The sequence below is a fragment of the Micromys minutus genome (assembly GCF_963924665.1).
Source record: "Micromys minutus genome assembly, chromosome: 6".
Lineage (NCBI taxonomy): Eukaryota > Metazoa > Chordata > Mammalia > Rodentia > Muridae > Micromys > Micromys minutus.
The window spans coordinates 50347333-50367843 of record NC_137975.1 but is presented as its reverse complement, the minus strand read 5'-3'; the positions used below and the strand labels follow the sequence as shown (position 1 = coordinate 50367843).

At 45.2% G+C, this 20511-nt stretch overlaps 1 protein-coding gene across 2 annotated transcripts in view; it reads right to left on the bottom strand.

Annotated features, from left to right (window-relative positions):
• Nucleotides 1-20511, bottom strand: part of FAM107B (family with sequence similarity 107 member B) — a gene marked incomplete at its 5' end in the record, with an annotated part of 189799 nt that overhangs the window by 46014 nt on the left and 123274 nt on the right. Inside the window, one exon of one of the 2 annotated variants that reach the window (XM_080918073.1) lies at nucleotides 14621-14752. The exons of the other annotated variant lie outside the window; for it this stretch is intronic. Of the gene's footprint in view, nucleotides 1-14620; nucleotides 14753-20511 lie in introns of those variants that run through there. 2 annotated transcript variants of the gene reach the window in all.

Genomic DNA, 20511 nt, shown 5'->3' with positions numbered 1-20511 from the left:
AAAGAGAACAGCCAGGTCTCTCCAGTGACGGTCAACACACCATGGAAGCCCCCGCGGGACAAATCTTCAGTCAGGATCTTCACCCACACATGCAATGACAAGCGTGTAGGCTGGGTGTCCGCATTACCAGCCATAGCCACAGCAGTTCTAGAGTGCACAAGGTCCGTTATTCACTATACCTGGACTAGCCAGTCAAGTCTGGACAAATACTGACCCTGGGACACTTTCTTTCCTGCTCTCCGCCTGCCACTAACAAGTGACCCTGGGTTCCGGCTGGAGCATAGTGCTATTCTCAACCAGCAAACAACTCTTAAATAGCAGGCCTGTGAGACACAGCAAACACCCTGGCCAAGGCTACCGCTCAGCATCAGTGCTCTCCTGGGTTTGGGTGGCCAGCTCTGGCTTCCACCAACACTATTCCTTCTACCACTCCATATCCTTCACCTCCACATCATCCTGGACCCCTGACGACTTCCCTTCTCCACGGAACACCACCTCCTTGCATCTAAGAACCGACCTTGCTACCGTCCCGTGAATCTAAATCACTCATCGCCTTGATTACACCACGGATCGCCTGTTGTGTCACTCCTAAAATCCATCCTTTTGAACCTTGACCCAAAATGCAATAGTATTTGGAAGTGGGACATTATGAAGGAAATCCAGAGTAGAGCCCTTGGGATGAATTCACACCCGTGGAGAAGGGATGAAGAAAAGTATTTTCCTTTTCTCTCTGCCATGTCAGGATACAGCAAGAAGTTACCCATAAACCCGAATGCAGGCCCTTCCTAACTCTGAACCTGACAGTACTTTCATTCTGCCATTCTCCGCCTCTAAACTAAGGGAATGGTGGTCACTTACACTCAACATCTAGCAGCCCAAACTAACAGCCACTCACTTTTATGCCCAAAGGTGTCCCCTCCATTCTTTAATTAACTTTTATGCTGGATAGTTTTTGTCAAACTAACACAAGCTAATATCATATAAGAAGAAAGAACCTCAACTAAGAAGATGGGATCAGACTGTGGACAGGCCTATGGGTCATTTTCTTGATTCATGATTGAAGGCCTAGTCCACTGTGGGCAGTCCTGGTTCTGGGGGGGCTGGGGGGGGGGGTAGTGGGAGCTGAGTGGACCATGGGAGCAAGCCAGTAAGCAGTACTGTTGTATGGCCTCTGCATTAGCTCCTGTCTCCAGGTTCCTGTCCTGGCTTCATTTCGCTATGAACTGCAAACTAGAAGCATAAGCCCAATAAACCCTTCCCTCCTAAACTGTTTGTGGTCATAGTGTTTCATCATAGCAATAGAAACCCTACCTAACAGGTCCCAAAGCTCCAGACTGAGCCCTCTGTCTACTCTTCTCTTTGTATTCTACCACTGCACATCAGGCCCAAATCTCAGATGAATTCTCTTGAGTACTGATAAAATCCAAAGTCTCATGCCATTGGATAGCCATGTCAACAGTCATGTACAAAGTCACATCAAGACACCATCCTGGGAAAACACACACGGAGAGCACCGTTGATACCTGCACATGGGCACAGCACACTTTGCCTGCTGGCTCATTTAGGGTCAGAAAGCAAAGATGAGAACTCTTGAGTTCATGAGGGAAAAGGGCACCTCACACATCACACAGTTCTAGGAGACATCAAGTTCTTATTCTCGCTTGTGCACTGTTAGAACCAATAAATGATGTCACTAGCCTGCAAAAGACACGGGCCATGGTGATGCTTGAGATGCCTCAGTCACCTGTCATGAGAACAACTCGTGTTTTATTCTCATGTGTTTATCCACAAAAACATATTTCTCTTATATTTATTTACCAAAAAAAAAAAAAAGCCTCACAAATATATTCAACCACAAGAAGTCATTCAGCCCTAGAATTCAAATGAAGAGACAGCAAAGAAAGTTCTCAACCATGTAAAGAAATGCCTAGGCTTTTGTCTATAATATGAGAAACTATTTCTATCACCTAATATGTTTTAGACTTTCTACTAGATAAACAAGAACTTGTCTCTTCCACAAAAAATTTCAAACCTCATCATTCTTCCTCGGCAGTAAAACCATCACCATCTCAGCACAAGTGACTTCCGTTTCCTGTTCCTGTTTGTATTCTCTGTGGTGGCAAACACATGGGCTAGGTAAGATAAGGCAAGACCATGTGTGACAGCCAACAATGCTGTTTAAGTTAGAGGTCAAGGGACAAGAGTCCTTTAGGTCCTGTGTGACACCGCAGCTTCAGCACATTTTATAAATAAGAACCTGGGAGAGGTCTCAGCAAGTAAGATACTTGCTGAGTGTGAGGACCTGAGCTCAAATTCCCCACACACTGAACAACACACTGAAAAGCCAGGTGGCCATACATATACCTGTATCCCAGACACTGTGGGGTTTGGTGGAAGGAGAGGCAAGTGTGTTGCTGGGGCTCACTGGCTACCAGACCAACTCAGACTCAGTAAGAGACTATGTCAAGGGGATACAAATACGCTGGCGACTGACAGAGTAGGACTTTTAATATCCTTCTCTGGCCTCCATACCACATACAGACTATAGTCTCCCTCCCCTTTCTACACACACACACACACACACACACACACACAAGTTGTGAGTTCTGTAAAGCACCATCCCACATTGAATCCAATGCTAAAATTCCTCCCTGGGCTATTACTGCAGTGACACACGTCAGAGACACAGTTGAGGTATGAATTTATAAAGAAATATCAAATGAATCCCCCACACATAAAAAACAATTTATCTCAATTTTAAAAGCCATGTTGAGCCACATGACGTTAGCAAAAGTGCACAGACCAAGCGTCTGACAATTACTCTGAAGGACTATAAATAGGCTGTTTTTGAAATTAGTCAGCTATGCATGCTGTTCTTCTCAAAGCACATGCGTGCAACATGTTCCAGAGAGTGCACAGGCTGCTTAGTTTCTAGTAGAAATGGACGGGAGTGAAAACAACAGTCCTGTTAGAGTCACAGAGCTCAGCCATTAGCTGTGAAACAGGAAGTGCACAAAGAATTGTAATTTAGGGGCACTGAAAGCAAACAAGCATTCTCTGGGCACATCTAAGAAGTGCTGCTGCAAAGCCAAGTGTGTTTTCAGTTTACCACAGACTGTATGAATCATGGATCTGAGAGCAAACCATATCCAAGTGGATCCTGTTCTCCATTCTGATCCCCCAGTGCTCCTGTAGCAACTAGTCAAAGAGCAGCTCTGGGGCAAGCTCTCTGAGCTTCCTGTGTTGCAGAGAAGGGATGCCTGCAGCCTTTGCAGCATTAAGGAACTAAGGCTAACCTCAGGAAATCACCAGACACCTTCTCTCTCCCTCCCTCTCTTACCAGAGTGGGTGATTTAGGGCCTGAATTTCCCCACCTACCATCCAACACTTCCCCAGAGGTACCTTCAGAAAGCTCAGGTCTAGAGCTGCCCAGCATAGGGAAAGAAGGGGATGAGCAGGTCCCAGATGGCTCCCAAGCCAACTCCCTGGTGATGTTTTCAAGTATCTAAAGGCTAAGTGGTGATTTTATGAAATAAAAATGATCAGAGAAATCGTTTTTCCTTTTCTTTTTTATGTGAGTTGGTCCAAGACACTTAAAAAACATATCATCAGCTTAAATCTACCTAGACATCTTCTAGGAATCTTGAAGCATCTAACAGCCCAAAGCTCTTTTAATACCTTTTTTAAAGCTAAAAGAAATTACCAATTAATGCAGCGCTTCAGGGTACATAGAAGGCCCTGGAAAGAATGTTTATGAGCACTAAAATATGGCATTCCTTTGGAAAATAAATAAGACATTAAAATAGTAAGAGGGATGGAGGGAGGAAGGCAGGCAGGCAGGCAGGACCACAGGACAGGTGGGTACTAGCATGCTTTCTGTTGCTAGTATAATCAGGTATTTATGACCTGATGATTATGAAATGTTTCTGCTTTGGTGAAGTCAAGTTAGTTATAGTCATAGATTATAGTGGTAAGAATGCAAAGGAAGCATTTAGCATTCACATAAACTCCCAGGTATTAGACTGTTTTTCTAGTGTGAGTTTAGACTCTAAGCAACCACCATTAGCTGTGCAATCCCAGGAACGCTCCCTGAACATCTGAGTATTAGATTACCTACCACTGCCCCACCCCCTCAAAAATGAGAATCAATCAGATGACCTCCTGTTTTCTGTGGCTTTTGAAAGAATCACTTTACAATGTCAAAATCTTTTATCATTACAGATTTTATCCTTTTTTAATACCTTATGGTCAGAGCCAAGGTTTACTTGATAACAATTGTCTATTCAAAAGCAGGATTTTTAATTAAGGCACAATAGGAGGGATGTCCAACTCTTAGAATCACCATGATGATGACCCTTGTCCCAGTGTGGTTTCCAGAAGCATGCTAGGGTATACCAAGAGAATGACCATCCACACGAGAGGAACCAATATATTCCATGCCCTTCAAATGCTGAGGGCACCCCAGAGCTGACCGTAGTGTCAGCACACTGGTAAAGTGAGTCAATCTCATCTGCTATGACATGGTACTTAAAAAGGAGTGTTCTCTGCACTGGGAACATAGCAGTGACCTATCTTGCCAAACCACTCTTAAGACTCAAGTTGGAAGCCGTAATTTCTGCTGTTTAATTATCTCATCTTTATCATTCTCCCCTTCTCTCTCTCTCTCTCTCTCTCTCTCTCTCTCTCTCTGTGTGTGTGTGAGATGTCTCTCACAATCACTATTTACCTTACTCATATTTAAAGTGAGCCTGGAGCTCATCAACTCAGCTAGACTGGCTGGCCAGGGAGCACCTATCATCCTCCTCTTTTTAAAAGAAGTTTATTTATGTATATCATATGTGCAGGCATGCTGTGTGTGTGTGTGTGTGTGTGTGTGTGTGTTGCTATGTGTGTGCCATGTGGGATGGTGTTCATAGAAGCCCGAAGAAGCCATTAGATCCACTGGAGCTGTCGTTAAGATGGCTGTGACTCACCCAGCAAAGGTTCTGGGAACTAAACTCCTTTGAAGGGAGGTAAGCACCCTCAGCCACTCAACTGTCTCTCTACACACCCTTATTAACGTCTTAGCTTTCCTAAGAAAAGTCTGCTCATGCATGTCCATATACATCAGAAAATTCTAACCTGACACAATAACATTTATAAATCTAGTATGATGTGTTTGATGGTAGGAAATACATTGCATGTAGTAAATGGAAAGGCCCAGCCATTTGATTTTTTTCCATTATGTCCCTACTGCCCTTAAGTTGCTACAACAATGAAATTGCTGAATACTTTGGCCATTGCAGGTCTCACCTCACCCTTGCTAACTTGCTCATTCAACAATTTCCAAGGAAACACTTAATTCAAGGAACCATCATCAATAGATGCTAACAACATTAGGAAGAAAGGTCAATGGGGGAAATTCACAATGAAGGATCAAGCTGCTGACATAGGAACTGACTGATCAATGTCCGCATCGCTGTGGGTGACATTGGACATTGTCTTGGGATGATGCAACACAAAGCAGATGTCACTACCAACAGCTTAGCACTTTCTAAAGAGCTGGCCATGAACCAGGAGAGCCATGTGCCAAGTTCCAGTTAACAGACCCACAAAAACTTGTGGAGCACGTTTTCAGAACACACTGTAGTCCGATCCAAGGAAGTGAGCCTTTCTACTAGACAACTGATGTGGTTTCCTCAGCAAACCAACAGCACAAGGAAAATGGTGCTGAGGAAGAACAGCTCTGCTGGATATATCAAGCCTTATACATTTTAAAGATTTGGCTTCAAAGAAACTGGGCGTAATAATGTTAGTGTCATATTACTAAGAAATGAGACCAATATTAAGATGGAAACAAATTCAACAGATTTCTGGGCTTCCCCTACATCTTGCCTGAGTTTTCAGTTGACATCACCTTCAGCCACCCCTCAGCCAAAGGGCAGGACTGGATAGCAACAGAAATAAGCAAATGTGGTGTGTCCTACCCAGCTCAGAAGGGGAAGCCTCTGAGAACAGAAAAATCAGGGACAGTCCTGCGGATAACTACAAGAGGAAACTTGTAGATCTTCCCACCCAGATACTTTTGAAAATAAGTTTGTAGCAGCCCAGGGTTTTAATGGAAACTTATTCTTGTGGAAAGAAAGTCAGTGCTCCAAGCGGAGAGGTCAGAGTGGAAGTGAGCAAGATGCTGGGAGCTGAGAGACAGGGAAACAGCAATGCTGGAAAGCTACTTAGATTTTGTCTCTTGAACAAGGCTCCACTCTAGCATCTCTACTTCTGGAAGCAGTTGGGGGGCTGAGAGGGAAGAGGGGGTTGATTTTTGTCTTTTTCACCATCTTCAGAGTCTAGCAGCATACCCACTAATCTCTTAAGAGAAAAAAAAAAAAAAAAGCAGAAATAAGTCAAAGGAAAACTTTTTAAATTAAAATTGTTACCTTTTTTTCTTCTTTAAACCAGACATACTAAAAAGAAAGTGCAGTTCTGGCTGTGACTGGGAACTAGTAAGCTGAATTATACAGCAAAATCCTAAAATATAAAAGGTATACTACCTTTGAGACAGTAGTGTAACAATGCTACAATTCCATGGTGGAGACTTAGAAGGACATGGGACTAGTAAAGAGACACCAAGGGTGGGATCTGGGTGTAAAGTGTGTCCTTATTCCAAACAGATCACTGCGGCTAACGAGCCGCAGCTCATCAGTGCTTACCCAAGATAAACACACTTGACCAACTCTGACCGAACCACTGGTATGAGTTGTTGAAAATGCCTTCCACAACTCCAGAATACTTGTAATACATAAGGAATCCTTCTTTGATACAGGATATGAAGTCTTCTAATTGGAATGTCACATAGATAGAAAAGAAACTGTTCAAATATGGACTTGGCACAAAGAGAAGATACACTAATATCTAATGCAATTATATAATCATCTTTAAAAATGTATGATGCTTAATTAAATTCCATCCAGTAACAGTAAAGTTATAAATAGCCTCAGGGTACTGCATACAAAAATGTATTTCTGGTAAACACCATATTTAAAACATAACTCAAGCATGCAGGCTCTGCCTAATGGCATAATTACGTGCTTTTAATCTGGTGCTTCTCTGATGCTATGCCTAAGAAAGTTGCCCCACAGAAGGATCACTTTAAGATGCCATAATCTCCATACAGTAAAGCCAAACTGAAAATTCAGGACAAACATTTTTCTTAAAGCTACAAATTCAGATTTATCTGCAAGCCTATTTTCTCTACTCCAAGTCTCAGCCCGCTCTGAAGCTGAGCTGTGCAAGCTCTAAGTACAGAGTCAGAAGAGCACAGGGGTGAATGGTGAAGAGCCAAAGCCTGCACTTGAACTTGGCCTCGCACCCTGAACACGCCTTTTAGTCTCTCAGCACTGTAGTTAAGACTCCTCCTTGGTCAAGCACTAACCACAGACCCACCCTCATGGAATCACTTAGAAGATAGCTGAGCCAGGCATTGGTGAGTACTACTGTTTTTATTAATGTCATCTCGAGGTACATCCTAATGATATTTTCCCCATCAGCAGAGTGCATCCTTCTAAGAAAGGCCAAGAATGCCCCTTAAAAGCATATAAATTATAAAACAATTAATGGGCCTCAAAACCACCATGTAACTGAACAAAGTCAACCCGATAGGGTATACTGTATGACTCCACTTGTCCAACATTTCTGAAATGGCAAAACTCCATGGAGACAGAAGTGAGCCCTGGCTGCCCAAGGCTGAGGATGGGAGCTGACTGTGGAATCTAAAACTGAGCCAGGATGGTGGCTGCCAAGCCTACAAATTACAAAAAAAAAAAAAAAAAAAAAAAAAAAAAAAAAAAAAAAAAGAACTATACACCGATAGTGGGTGCATTCGATGAAAGGTAAATTAAACTTCTATCAAGGGGTGCTGTGAAAAAGCAGAGTTTTCAAAGTGTCACGTGAAGCTTCACATCTGTCTGCCATCCTCCTTCAGACAGACTGAAGCAAACGAGATGAGAAGGCAGTGTTTCGGGGGGTCCTATCCCAGCTTCCCAGCCTCTCCCAGGCAGCCTCTCCCAGGACAGTCTCTCGCCTTCTCTGCTCCTTGGTTTCCTCATCTGTGATACAAGAGCAAAGCAATACTAACCTCCGAGGCTACAGTGTATTGCAAAGATAATTTGCAGACAGTCATTCTCGCCTGGAAAATGATATCATTGTCTGCCTGGTGGCTGGGACTAGGTGTCACTCATGATTCTTTTGCTAGCCAATATCAACTCTGGATGATTAGCAAGTCATTGTGGCCCTATCTTCCACACAGCTGTCCATACAGCTCTGCTTCCTGCATCTGTGTTGGATCCTCAGATGCCACCACAGGTTCCACAGACAGAGACAGGCATAAAATGCAAGGCCATCTCTTCCGCCACCTGCACAGGTCCCTCCCATGGTGCCTGTATTGGCCAGTTTCCTCACGGTAGGACCTCACCTGGAAGCCTTCTTCCTGACTGCCCACCTGGCTCCATCCATGTTAACCTTCTTGTGGTTCCTTCTATAGCAAAACTCTCATGGACCTCTGCCCCTTGGATCCACTCAGAGAAACTGCAGTGTGTTACGCAGGCTTGTTGCCTTTGATCAACATACAAAATAAGACCCTCACCCGATTAAAAGCATGGCTTCCTCTCCAGCAGGTTGCAGCCCCCAGCTGGACTTGTTTCCCTAACAGCACAAGGAAGGAGCTACCTCGTCTGTGTATTTCCTGTCTATCAGCAGAGTAACCAAACTGGGCCCACCACAGCAGGACCTACATTGTGTTCCCCTCACCTGTCCAGGCCTTGCTTCCTTACACCATCTCCCAAGGGCTGGCCCGTGTTCTGAGACACCCCCCAACCCAAGCATGTTCTTTAGTAGCTGCTGACAGGCATGGGCACAGTGTCAGGTACAAAGGACATAAAGGTAACATAGGCAGAGGTTGGATGAGCTCAGCTACAAAGGAGAAAGCTGAACAGCCTGTCTCAAACCATCCACTAACTCCCAGGGAGCCTGACTGTAATCTAGGCTTCCCTCTTCCAATCACACTCTACTGCTCTGTGCAACCACTGATGAAGAGAGAGGAGGAGGGAGGGAAGGAGGGAGGGAGGGAGGGAGGGAGGGAGGGAGGGAGGGAGGGAAGGACTGCTGATGAACTTTGGTCACACTTGTGCCCACAGTTGTACCTATTTCAAATGGCATCAAGTTTTTTAGGGGATGAGCATTATACATCTATATAGGGATCTCCACAATGACATTCTTGACTTTGCCCAGGACATAGGAATTTCTTATCTCTACCTTGGACACTCATAAATAACCTGTGCTCACTTAACACTATGGGGTTTTGTGCTAATGAGTCTTAAAATCTCATTAGCATCCATCAGGCTCAGGCACCTTTAAAACCTGACTTTTCACTTCCCTCTCAAGAGTGCACACTTATGAGCGTTGGTGTCAGGCTTCCACGCCTTCACTCTTACACACCTCATCACACTTTGAGAAGGATTCCAAGAAGAGAAGACAATATGGACATTCTAATATCACAACCAGGTTATCTTTAAAACTCTCCAGGGAACATGACAAGATAAAAACCCAGATGAAGAGAAGGACAGAGCCCCTGTCCCCCCATCCCTATGCCCATGAGACACACTGCCTTACTAAAACTCAGTTACAAGGCTGCTGTGAAATGCACACTCTGGTCCGAAGCCCATCTTAACTCGTTTTTTTCACTACTGAAGTTGTTGACACACTTGGAGATGAGCCCCTTTAGCTAAATGGCTGGCAAATCACTGCTAATTCTACAGGCTGCCCTTCCTCTCTCTCACAGCTTTGCCGGGGATCCATTTACTCTGGAGTTTTTTGCTATGTTCTGTGTGTCCTTGAAATCACCACTAAGGCCAGTAGCATAAAGGTTTCCTGTTTTTGTCTTGAGGTCTTGTGGAAACACCTAAATATCTACCGACAGATTATGGGGTTTGGATAAATATGGTATATACTTACAAAAGAATACCATTCAGTCTACAGCAGTCTACTAAACCTTAATGAAGCTTGAAGGCTTCATCCTGAGGGAAGAAAGCCAATTGCTGAAGAGCCAGTGCTACACAAATCACATTTCTCTGAAGCACCCAAGAATCAAATTCACAGACTCAAAGGGGAGAATGACGGCTGAAAGAGGCTGAGAAGAGAGGGAAATGGGGACTTCCCAGTCAACAGCTGTAAAATTCCAGTTAAGCAATCGTTCAGGGCCAAGCATGTGGTCAGCAGTAACATACATGATCCAGGTACCCTCCTGTCTCTGCCTCTCTCAGCCTATGGATGCTGGCAATCTGAACTCAGGTTCTCGTGTTTGTGCAGGACACGCTGTACCAACTGAGCCATCTCTCAGTGCCCTATCATGACAAACTTTTAAGTGTATTTTGGCAAGGCCACAGACACTGACAGGAAAGCATCAACAGCCGTCATTGGCGAAGACTCAGGGACAATGCCTTGGAATGCCGCTGCCTCAGGATGGTCTTTACCGCATCAAAAAGAATATTTGGTCAGTATTACCAAATTCATGTCAGCCTCACAAACTTCTAGAAAAGTTCACAGGGGTTATATGGTTTACTTAAAGGTCAAATTGCAACCTGTATCCTCTTCTGTTAAAGAGAAGTCTTAATAACTCATCCTTAGGAAGCTTACAGAGGCCCAGCAAATCCCCTACCTAAAGTTTTCTGTGTCTCATGGCCGGCAAGGGCTTAATCAACAGCAGCCCAAGGAGGAGGACTGAGGAAGGCCTCCTTAACCCCTGTGGCATGCAGCATGCTCTCCCGACACTCCGTGCCTGTGCAGTGTGGTGTATTACTGTCATCAGTGTCAGTGCACACACACACACACACACACACACACACACACACATACACACACACACTACAGAGAGCAGGCCAATCACAGGCCCAGCCGTACAGCTGTTCAGTGCTTGATACACCACTTTGAGTGACATCTTTGGTAGAAGTGCCCTGCAATCCTCTGATGTAAATGCAGCCCTATCCCCTCTTGCTTCCTGCATTCCAACTGAGTTTGGGAATACTCTCAAGCCAGTATGAGTTATCACAAGTTCCTCTAGCTACCTCTTCATCTATAATAGAATTTCCAGACACGGAGGAAAACGTAGCTGTAGTTGGCTGATCTCTGTGTGACACCAGACACAGGTAATTCATTTCTCAGAATCTCTGTCAGTCACTACACCAATTGACTCCCAGGCCTGCTGGCCCTGAGGTTTACCTTCAATAGGGACAATAAAAACGTACTGTGACATCTCTCAAACATTCTTCAATCTTGCACTAGAAACTGTCCCAACATCCCAGTCAGATCCTAGACAAACACCATAGTCTACCCCATCAGTTAGTTCAACTAGCCCCAGCTAGCCCTGGGTATCTCATGCTCACAGTCCCAAGTGTCAACCTGACATCAGACCTTACAGAGTTAGAATCTTATTCCCCATCCTTCCCTGTGGTTTCTTTCATTCTTCCTATAACAGTTTAAATCAAAAGTGCTAATTCCTATGCACAGCTCTAAAAGTAACAGCTATTAAATAATGTGGGGGTCACTTTGTACAATTCTTAAAATATCACCCTTACCTACTCTGCCACAAGGGCCAAGTTCATCTTGTTACAGTAAATTCAGTGCCTGGCCCCTAAGCATCTATTCAGTCTCCCCAGCAACCTCAGAAACAGCCCCCATGGATTTACCATGTCCGAAGGTAACCCACGGTAGTTTCCCAAATTAATGTATTCTTTCCCGGATGAGGCACAGAACCCATCCCTTTAAGTGCACTCAGTGTACGTACTCAGGGTGAGGAAAAGTTCAGATGGAAAAGGCCCAGCACCTCTCCACAGAAAGGAAAAGGGAAAATAATAGATTGCTTCGAGCAGGAAAAGCAAGAACAGGCAAAGATTAGGCAGGGGAAGACACGGGATGTGAGAAGTTCCCGTGACTGGGTCACAGTTAGGCGTAGCTGTAGATGCATACTTAGATCTTCACTCTAAGTAACTCTCCCAGTATGAAACCAGTGGGCCCCAAGGCTGGTCAGTTTCTCTCCCCAGCACCACTTCTAGACTCACAAACATCTTAAAATCCAGATCTCACCGAACCAAACTTCCAAGTTCTGAAAACACTCCTGCATACTGAGTTCTAGAGGGAAGAGGCTTCTAGACATTAACAACAGCAACTAAGCCACAGTATTCATCTGTGTCCCCTACCCCTCAGTCATCACAGAAAAACAAAATAAAACAAACAAACCTTCTACCTTTAATTGCAACATTTTAGACAAAAATCAGAACAATCAGTGAATTAGTAACAAAGAGCACCTGTCTTCTGGTCAGGAATGCGATTTCTCTGAGTGTGTCTCTCAAGTACAAAACTTGTCTTTTCTCTACTTCAGGAATGGGCTCTCCAGCAACCCACTATAGTCCTACAGTAACAGAAGGGCAAGGCTCCTAAACTCTGCCCTGAGGTCCAAGCTGGCTGTGCGGTTCCCACTATCCAAAGCGCCTCAGAGGGGTATAAAATGAGAACTGGGCACACTGCTGTTCCTCCTGGACCTTCTGTCCCACTCTATGCTGTAGGGAAACGCATGACTAGGAAAGCAACAGAGATCACTACCAAGGGCTAAATATTCTGCCCTCTGCCTCGGGACAGCCCTGCAACTACTCCAAGTGTGCATGCAGACTAAGGAACCTAAAGAACAGATGAAAAACTCCAAATGGGACCTGATAGCACACCGTCACAGCCTCCTCCTGGCTTCAGAAACAACTTTGTCATCTCCTGAGCACCCCAAAGGGCTGTCTCAATGGCTTTGTACCCTACAGAACTCAAAGACCAAAATTTTTACAAGGGGAAAATGTAAGTAATGACAAACATGTCCACTGGCTGAGTGTGCAGCTGAACAGCCTTTTAGACACTCAACTCTTCACTGCGTAATGAAAACATTCCACTTTCTCAACACGAACTCTGTCTGAAACGTGCGTGGGACATACGGAAAACCACTAGCTAGCCTTTCTACAAAGCAACTCTTTCCATCACCTATTTCTCATGAGGCTCAGAATAGTTTTTACAGTAAGATTTATTTAAACAATCTCAAGCTACTCCTGATATCCAAAGAATATATATATACATATATATGCATATGTATGTGCATGTGTACGTATGTGTGTGTGTGTGTGTGTGTGTGTGTATGCATTCCATGAAGTCATTTGTGAGTTCTCTCCAGTGAAGTGCAAAGCACATTACTTTTCCTTCATCTTCCCTCCTCTCCTGAATGAATAGGAACTGGAAAAGCTCTGAAAAAATATATTCCAAAACTAGTTGTTGGTCTAATCCTCTGTGAAAGTGGCAAAAGGAACATTGCAAAGTATCATTATTAAATGTCATACTTTAGACAATTATAAAGGTTAGAACCTATATAAAGGTTAGAGACACCCCCACTCCCCTTCCCCCCCCCTTTCTCTCTCACACACACACACACACACACACACTTCCCTACCACAACAGAACCAAATATACATTCGCTCTCAAGGTATGTTTGGGTGGTGAGTGACCTATCTTCTGTTGTTTGTTTCTTTTTAATTTATCTCAAATATGTATGATTATATAATACAATGTGTAAAGCCTGAAACTACAAACACCAAGAAACTGTCCTTAGAAGGGCTTCTCTGACAGGATTTAAAGCAACTTTAACAGCTAACAAGTCCAAATGACAGAGAGGTGGTGTTCCTAGAGAAAGACCGCAGCTTATCTGTTGGCAAGGAGACTCAAATTCAGAAAGGCAAGCCAAACATGCCTCCTCCTGTTCTCAGTGTTGGTCCCTCCAGTATCAGACCCACTCTGAGTAACTAACTTCACTCAGCAGTCCTGGACAAAAATCTTTCTGAGAAGCGACTGGTATGTCATCTTCTCAACGGGAACGCTCTAAATTTCAAAGAGGGCTGGGGACGCCTTACTTCCAGTAAACTTGGCTCTAAGACATCAGATTACCTCCCAGTCATCCAGAAACGTTTTCAGGAGGCAATCACAGAACCCAAAGAAAATGTGGGCACTTCTGCGCAGACATCACCCAACCTCCCAGCTTTACCGGACTCCAAGAGGCACAGCAGAGTCTAACATAGAAAAGTTACTTGCAGACAGGAAACAGTGTCACTACCACCTTTCAAAGCAGCACGACCCCGCCTTTGTCTGCCGGGTAGGAGCCGGCTTCAGGACGCTGACCCCATCCTGCGGCCCGGGCAGACAAGGCGGGCATCTGGCCCCGGGCAGCGCGGGTCTCAAGGTCTGGGTCTGCGGGGCGGAGGATGCAACAATGAACCAACCCAGCAGCAGCCTGGCTTGCTCCCTCTCCAGGGGGCCCCTCCGCCCCAGCGCCCCTCGATCGGGGCCGCCGCCCGGGCCCTGCACCCTCGACCTCCCCAGGCAGCGCAGGGCCACCAGGCTCCCCGCCGCCCGCCTGCGCCCGAGGGACCGCATACCCCAGCCCGCTCTGCAGGCCAACGGCAGGGTCCCCCGGGCCGGGGTCAGACACGCGTCGCTTCCTCCCGGCGGGCGGCCGCCTCGCAAGCCCCTCGTCTTTGTGTGAGAAGTAAGTGTGGGGCCAGCCTACCTCGCACAAAGGCGCGCTGCTCCCGGGCGCGCTCCGCTGCAGGCGTTGGTACCCGGCACCTTAGCCACCGATGTGGCGAGAGGGCGGTTCCGACAGCGGTTGCAACGCTCGAGTACGAAGCCCGTCCGGCTCCGGGCGGCTCTCACACCCCGCGGCCTCGCGCGTCAGAATTAAGTGGCGGGGCGGGCCGGGGGCGGGGCGGGGCCGCTGAGTCATCAACAGACCACGCCCAGGTACTAGGCCACGCCCCCAAGAATCCGACACGCCCCCCGGAGGTTTCAGCTTTGCTTGGCCCTGGGGGACTCAGATGAGAGCACTGATGCTAGGTCTAGTGGCAGGGGCCTCGGTTGTGTTGATTTACTTTCGTTGGCTTGGAGACCCGGGAAAGGAGCAAGAAGGTAGAAGGAAAAATTGTCACCTGTCTAATGGAAGGGGACAGCTGCAAGTTCACTGGGCCCACGATTTAGAATTCGTTATACACCTGCTTGTGAGTTTATCTTTCATCTTTCTGCCTCTGCTTTGTGTATGTGTGTCTCTATGTCTGTCTCTCTGTCTGTCCCTCTGTCTTTCTGTCTTTTTCTGTCTCTCCGAGTCTTGTGTCTTTCTGTATGTATCTGTAGCCCTCTTGCTCTGTCCCTGTGTGCTGGTGTCTCTGTTTCTGTGAATCTTGCTTTGTTTCTCTGTGTTCTCTCTCTCTCTGTTCTGTCTCTCCCCTCTCCTCCCTTTTGCTCCAGCCTGTTGAAATCCTGCCAAATATTTTTTTGGGGAAGGAAACTAAGAAGGAGTTTGTTATAATTACACAAAGTTAAAATCAGGTGAAGGCTCAGAACCCATTGACCCAGGTTTTCCTCTCCACCCTCATCAAAGGGCAGTTAGAGATTTAAGTCAAGGAAAGGCTGATCTAATCTTTAAAATTAAAAAAAAAAGTCTAAATTTTTATTCTCTTGCTCTTCTGCGTTGTTTCCCTGCCCTACCCAACAATTCTAAGGATGCCATCTTCATGAATCACAAGTTCAAAATCAGGACCTGATTCAGGGTGAGAACAAGGCCAGCAGGTTGATGGGTTCTATTACCAAAAGCCTTTTAATTTTCTTGGCAACAGATGACTAAGGATTTATTTATTAGGAAACTTTTCTGACTCAAAGAGCTTAGGTCATATTTGCACAGGGGGAAAATTGCTGTCAGTAGATTTCAATAAGCAAATTACCTATTCCAAAAATTTCAGCTCCTGGGCATTCTCCCAATCCAGAAGCAATGGACCAACTCACCCCAGGACTTACATTACTTCACGTCAGTCTAAGACACAGCATGTAACAGCGATAACTTTGCAATGTCCCTTTGCCACTCTCTCATAGAATTAAGTCAATTCTATCTTCTCAGAGATATGACAGTCTTCTCAGAGCCCTCCCGGTCCAAGGGTCTCTCTGCTTGTGCTTCACCCTCATGCATGGCCCCCTGGTCTCCCAGCAGAGGGATCCAGCCTAGACTCCTACTCCTCCCCCCACTCTGAACAAGATGAGTAGCTAGCCCCTCCCCCATCTCCTGTAGTGCCTGCTGCACTTGCCTCTGGGCTCCATGGCCACAGAAAGGCAGGGGTATTCCAACCAGTCCTGGCCACCATTATGTGGGTGCCCCGGCTGCTTTCTGGGTGAACTTTTCCATCAAAACTGTGCTGCTGCAATGTCCATTGCTTTAGCTACTTTTCCAGCCATTTTGGCAAAACACCGGATAGAAACAAGGGAAGAAAGGTTTACTTGGGCTCCCAGTTTCCCAAGTTTGTGGCTTTTCCTGTGGCTGGTGTATCCAATGGTAACTTTACAAATGAGTGACCAGGAGCAGACAAGAGTACCAGTTATTTCCAAAAGGCCACTGCTAGTGATCTGCACCCCGAAAATATACCATAGCCCCCAAAACACCACCACTGGTGTGAACCACACATTGAACCTCTAAGGGGCATTATACAGTGTCTAATGTACAACGGGTTCTTAATTCCTGCTACAAGCTGAAGTTCAAGCTGCTGAGTGCAGCCCTCCAAAGGAAAGCACCCTTCCCTGAAGCCACCTTGACCATGGCCCCATGCTCTTCCTACATCCCCCCTATGCTCACTGCTCACTGTACCACATGTGCAGCATGGCCCTGCTCTGTGACTGTTGACAGCAGATCCTGCCTCTGCCTGCTATACCTTTAGCCATTCCCAGCATCCTAAAGCCTCTCTGAGTCTAAGGATGCTCTGAAAACCCTTCCCTAACCTGCACTGGCTGAATGGGATCATTCTCCCTATATGTACTGAGCACAGCATTGTAATTATCACATCCTTGTTAATGTGCGTTCCCTGAGTGCATTTTGCTCCTGACATATTTACTTATCTATACATCCCCGGGCTTAATTTAGCATGTGCCATAAAAGAAGTGCTAGGAGTCTAGATTGTATACTTTCCATAACATAAAAATTGAAATCCGAACTACCCCATCCCAATAGAGCAGTGTGCACCAATAATCCCTATATAGAGGTAATTACAGTAAATGGGATCATACATTTTATATTAGTGACTCGCCCTGTTGCTGAAACAGGATGCCTGGAAGAAGAATCAATTTCTGGAAGAATGTATTTATATTTGACACATAGTTCAAGGGGATGTAAATATTATAGGGAAGGCAGGTGACAGGCATGTGCGGTGGCTGCTCACATTGTGCCAACCATCAGGAATCAGAGAGAGATGAATACTGTTGCTCAGCTCCCTTCCTTTTAAGTGGTCCTAGACCACAGCCCATGGTACAGCACCAGTCACATTTCAGGTGGGGCTCCTCACTTCAATTAACCTAATCCTTATAACAGCCTCACAGATGTTCCTCAAGGCTGACAGTCCTATTAACTATCGATGATCTTACAGGAAGGAAAGTGAAGAGCTCCCTTCTCCCCAGTCTCTCTCTCTCTCTCTCTCTCTCTCTCTCTCTCTCTCTCTCTCTCTCTCTCTCTCTCTCTCTGTCTCCTCTCTCTCTCTCTCTCTCTCTCTCTCTCTCTCTCTCTCTCTGTCTGTCTCCTCTCTCTCTCTCTCTCTCTCTCTCTCTCTCTCTCTCTCTCTCTCTCTCTGTCTCTTCTCTCTCTTTCTCTCTCTCTCTCTCTGTTTCCTCTCTCTGTCTCCTCTCCCCCCCTCCTCTCCTCTCCTCTCTCCCTTTCTCTCTCTTTCTTTCCCTGTCTCTCTCTTTATGGCACAGGCAGGCAAGGACACAAAGAGAAGGCAGCTGTCCAGAAACCAGAACAAAAGGCCCTTCCTGGCATCTTGACTCTTACATTCCAGCCTTCAAAACTGCATCAAAATAAAATAAAGGGCCTGACATATACCTTGCAGTCTGTGGCATCCTTGTGTGGCAGCCTGATCAGTAACATAAGAAGCATTATTTGGACTGTCACTTTGATAAGGCACTACCCCGACAGTGCACCTGACTCATCCCTCCAAAACAAACTGGACAAACTTCCAGGATGCCAAGCCATTGGGTAGACTGCCTAAAGGTGATAAGTGACCAGACGGTCTTTCCCTTCCCTGACCTCTTAAAGAAATGGAAACATATGGTTTGTCTGGCCATCTGAGATTAAAAAGTAAAGCCTTCAGAGCTTGCCCTAAGGTACTGGGTACCACATTTCCTTTAACCCAAAAACAAGTAAGAATGAGAGCAAATATTTTGATGTTTTTTAAAATCCAGTTGACAGCAAACAATACCCTTGTATGAAATCCACTTTTGTAAGCTAAACATCTCACGACCCAGGGGAACCAGGGGGTTCTGATCCAGGTAAGCTCACCTAAGCTAATTTAATTTGGTTATGCCTGGAGCCATTGTGGGCAGACCCTGGAACAAGGGCTTTAAAGTTAGACCCGTTTATGTTCACACCATCACAGCCTCCATCACAGCGCCTGTCCCACAATCAGTGTGTGATCAGTGCTTGTTGCATGGGTGAACCTGAAACTTCTGAGAACAGATGGACGTCCCAGAGTACCCACTCCACAGGGGTGCCACACTGCACAGTGAGTCTGAACACTGACGGGACCCTGGGAATGTCAGGAAAACAAGGACATAGGAGCATATTGAGCTACGCTTAGACTTTCATTTATGAATGACTCGATTTTTTTTAATCAGGGTATGGGAGGCCTTGGTAGACTGGCTATCATGAAATAGAGCACAAGAGAAAAACTCTACAGTGCATTCTGAGTCATCGAGCCCACCATGAGGATAGAACCTGTAATCTATTACTTCATCTTCCAACATAGCACTCGTCCATAACATCACCTGTGAACTTGACATCAGTCCCGTGCTTTTACTGTGATAGGAGGGAGAAGCTTTAAATTGATCCCCCCCAAAAAAACAAAGACAAAATTAGCATTTGGGGGTATAAAGTAGAGCAAAATCAATTTGGATTAAGACGTGCTGGGCTTTGTCCTTTTTTTGGTCATTTACTTTATGCCATATCTTGTAACCCATACTTGTGTCTTAGCCATCATCTGAGGAGGGGGCTCTGGAGAGACAAGGTGAGCATAATTGTGCCTTAAAAGAAATTAATCCTTGCATATGTACAAATCTTCACGATGTCTCATGTGAGTCAATAATTCATTCAAAAAACAAAAAAAAAACAAAAATTTCATTTTGAAATCCTACGTGCAAGCCATGACTTTTATTCATATCCTATTCTAATGCCTATACTTATTACCTAATACATTATAATAATTATGTCAAACCTTGGATCTTAGGACAAAGATGAGTAATTTCCTCACAATGCCGAGACAGCATAGACAAGGCTCAGCTGAGATGTCTCCATCCTGCTCTGTGTAGCCTGGTTAGCTCTGTCATTGGAGGTCAGCCAAGGCTTGCTTGTCCTGAGTAGCCCTGAAGGCCAGAAGCTGACTAACACTGTCACCTTGGACACTTCTGACCCTATTCACAGGGTCCTCAGCATGCTCTTGTGACATCACTGGTGACAGTGTCTTTCTTCCCATACTACTTTGAAATACAGCAATTCCAAGCTCTTCTCTAGCTATAGATATCTCTGGGTAGCAATCTGATGGAGGTAATTCCTCAGCTGAGGACCACTCTTCCCAGGCAACTCTGGTTTCTGTCAACTTGACAAAAACTAATCAACAGGACAATGGAGGGAAACAGTCTCCAGAAATGTATTGAAATTAATTAACAGCCCAAAATCATTTGCCATTGTACATTAAACCCATAAGATAGGTTCAATAATTTATTGTTGATCTTATGCCCTAAACTGATAAAGCAACAAAAATATTAAATTTCTATATGTTTCTTATTTAATAATAACGAGAAAGGAGCTAATGAAGACAGACATAAGCTAAGGCTGATTGGGTTGTAAACCAATAGATATCTAAAGTTCATTCTATAGCGTATTAAATGCCAAAATTGTAAAGGCAAGTACTGGAGACTAAGTGGTGTGTGTGTGTGTGTGTGTGTGTGTGTGTCCCTCAGTCCAGATCCATCCCGACTAGTTTCTCTGCTAAAAATAAAAAAATCACAAAGACAACTCAAGCTATTGACAGGGTTTATGGCTCTACCTTCCCAAACCCACACAGTCATGGAGCCTAAGGTCTTCTTCTAAGATCATTTGAATTGATGGCAGAATTTCATGCCTGTACTTGTAATACTAAAGTCCTTGGGTTTTTTGCTTCTTGGTTGTTGTCAAATAGGATTCATTCAAACCTCCTCGGATCTGCCCACTTGCTTCGATGCATGGCCCTTTCTACCATTATGTGGTGTGGTGACTTGCCAGTTCTTCAGTACTTCTAATCAGTGATTTACATTTCAGCCTCTAGTGAAAGGTCAGACCATCTCTGAGTCTTACAACCAACCAATATGAGACCTTCCCTGAATCTTCAAAATCCCGTC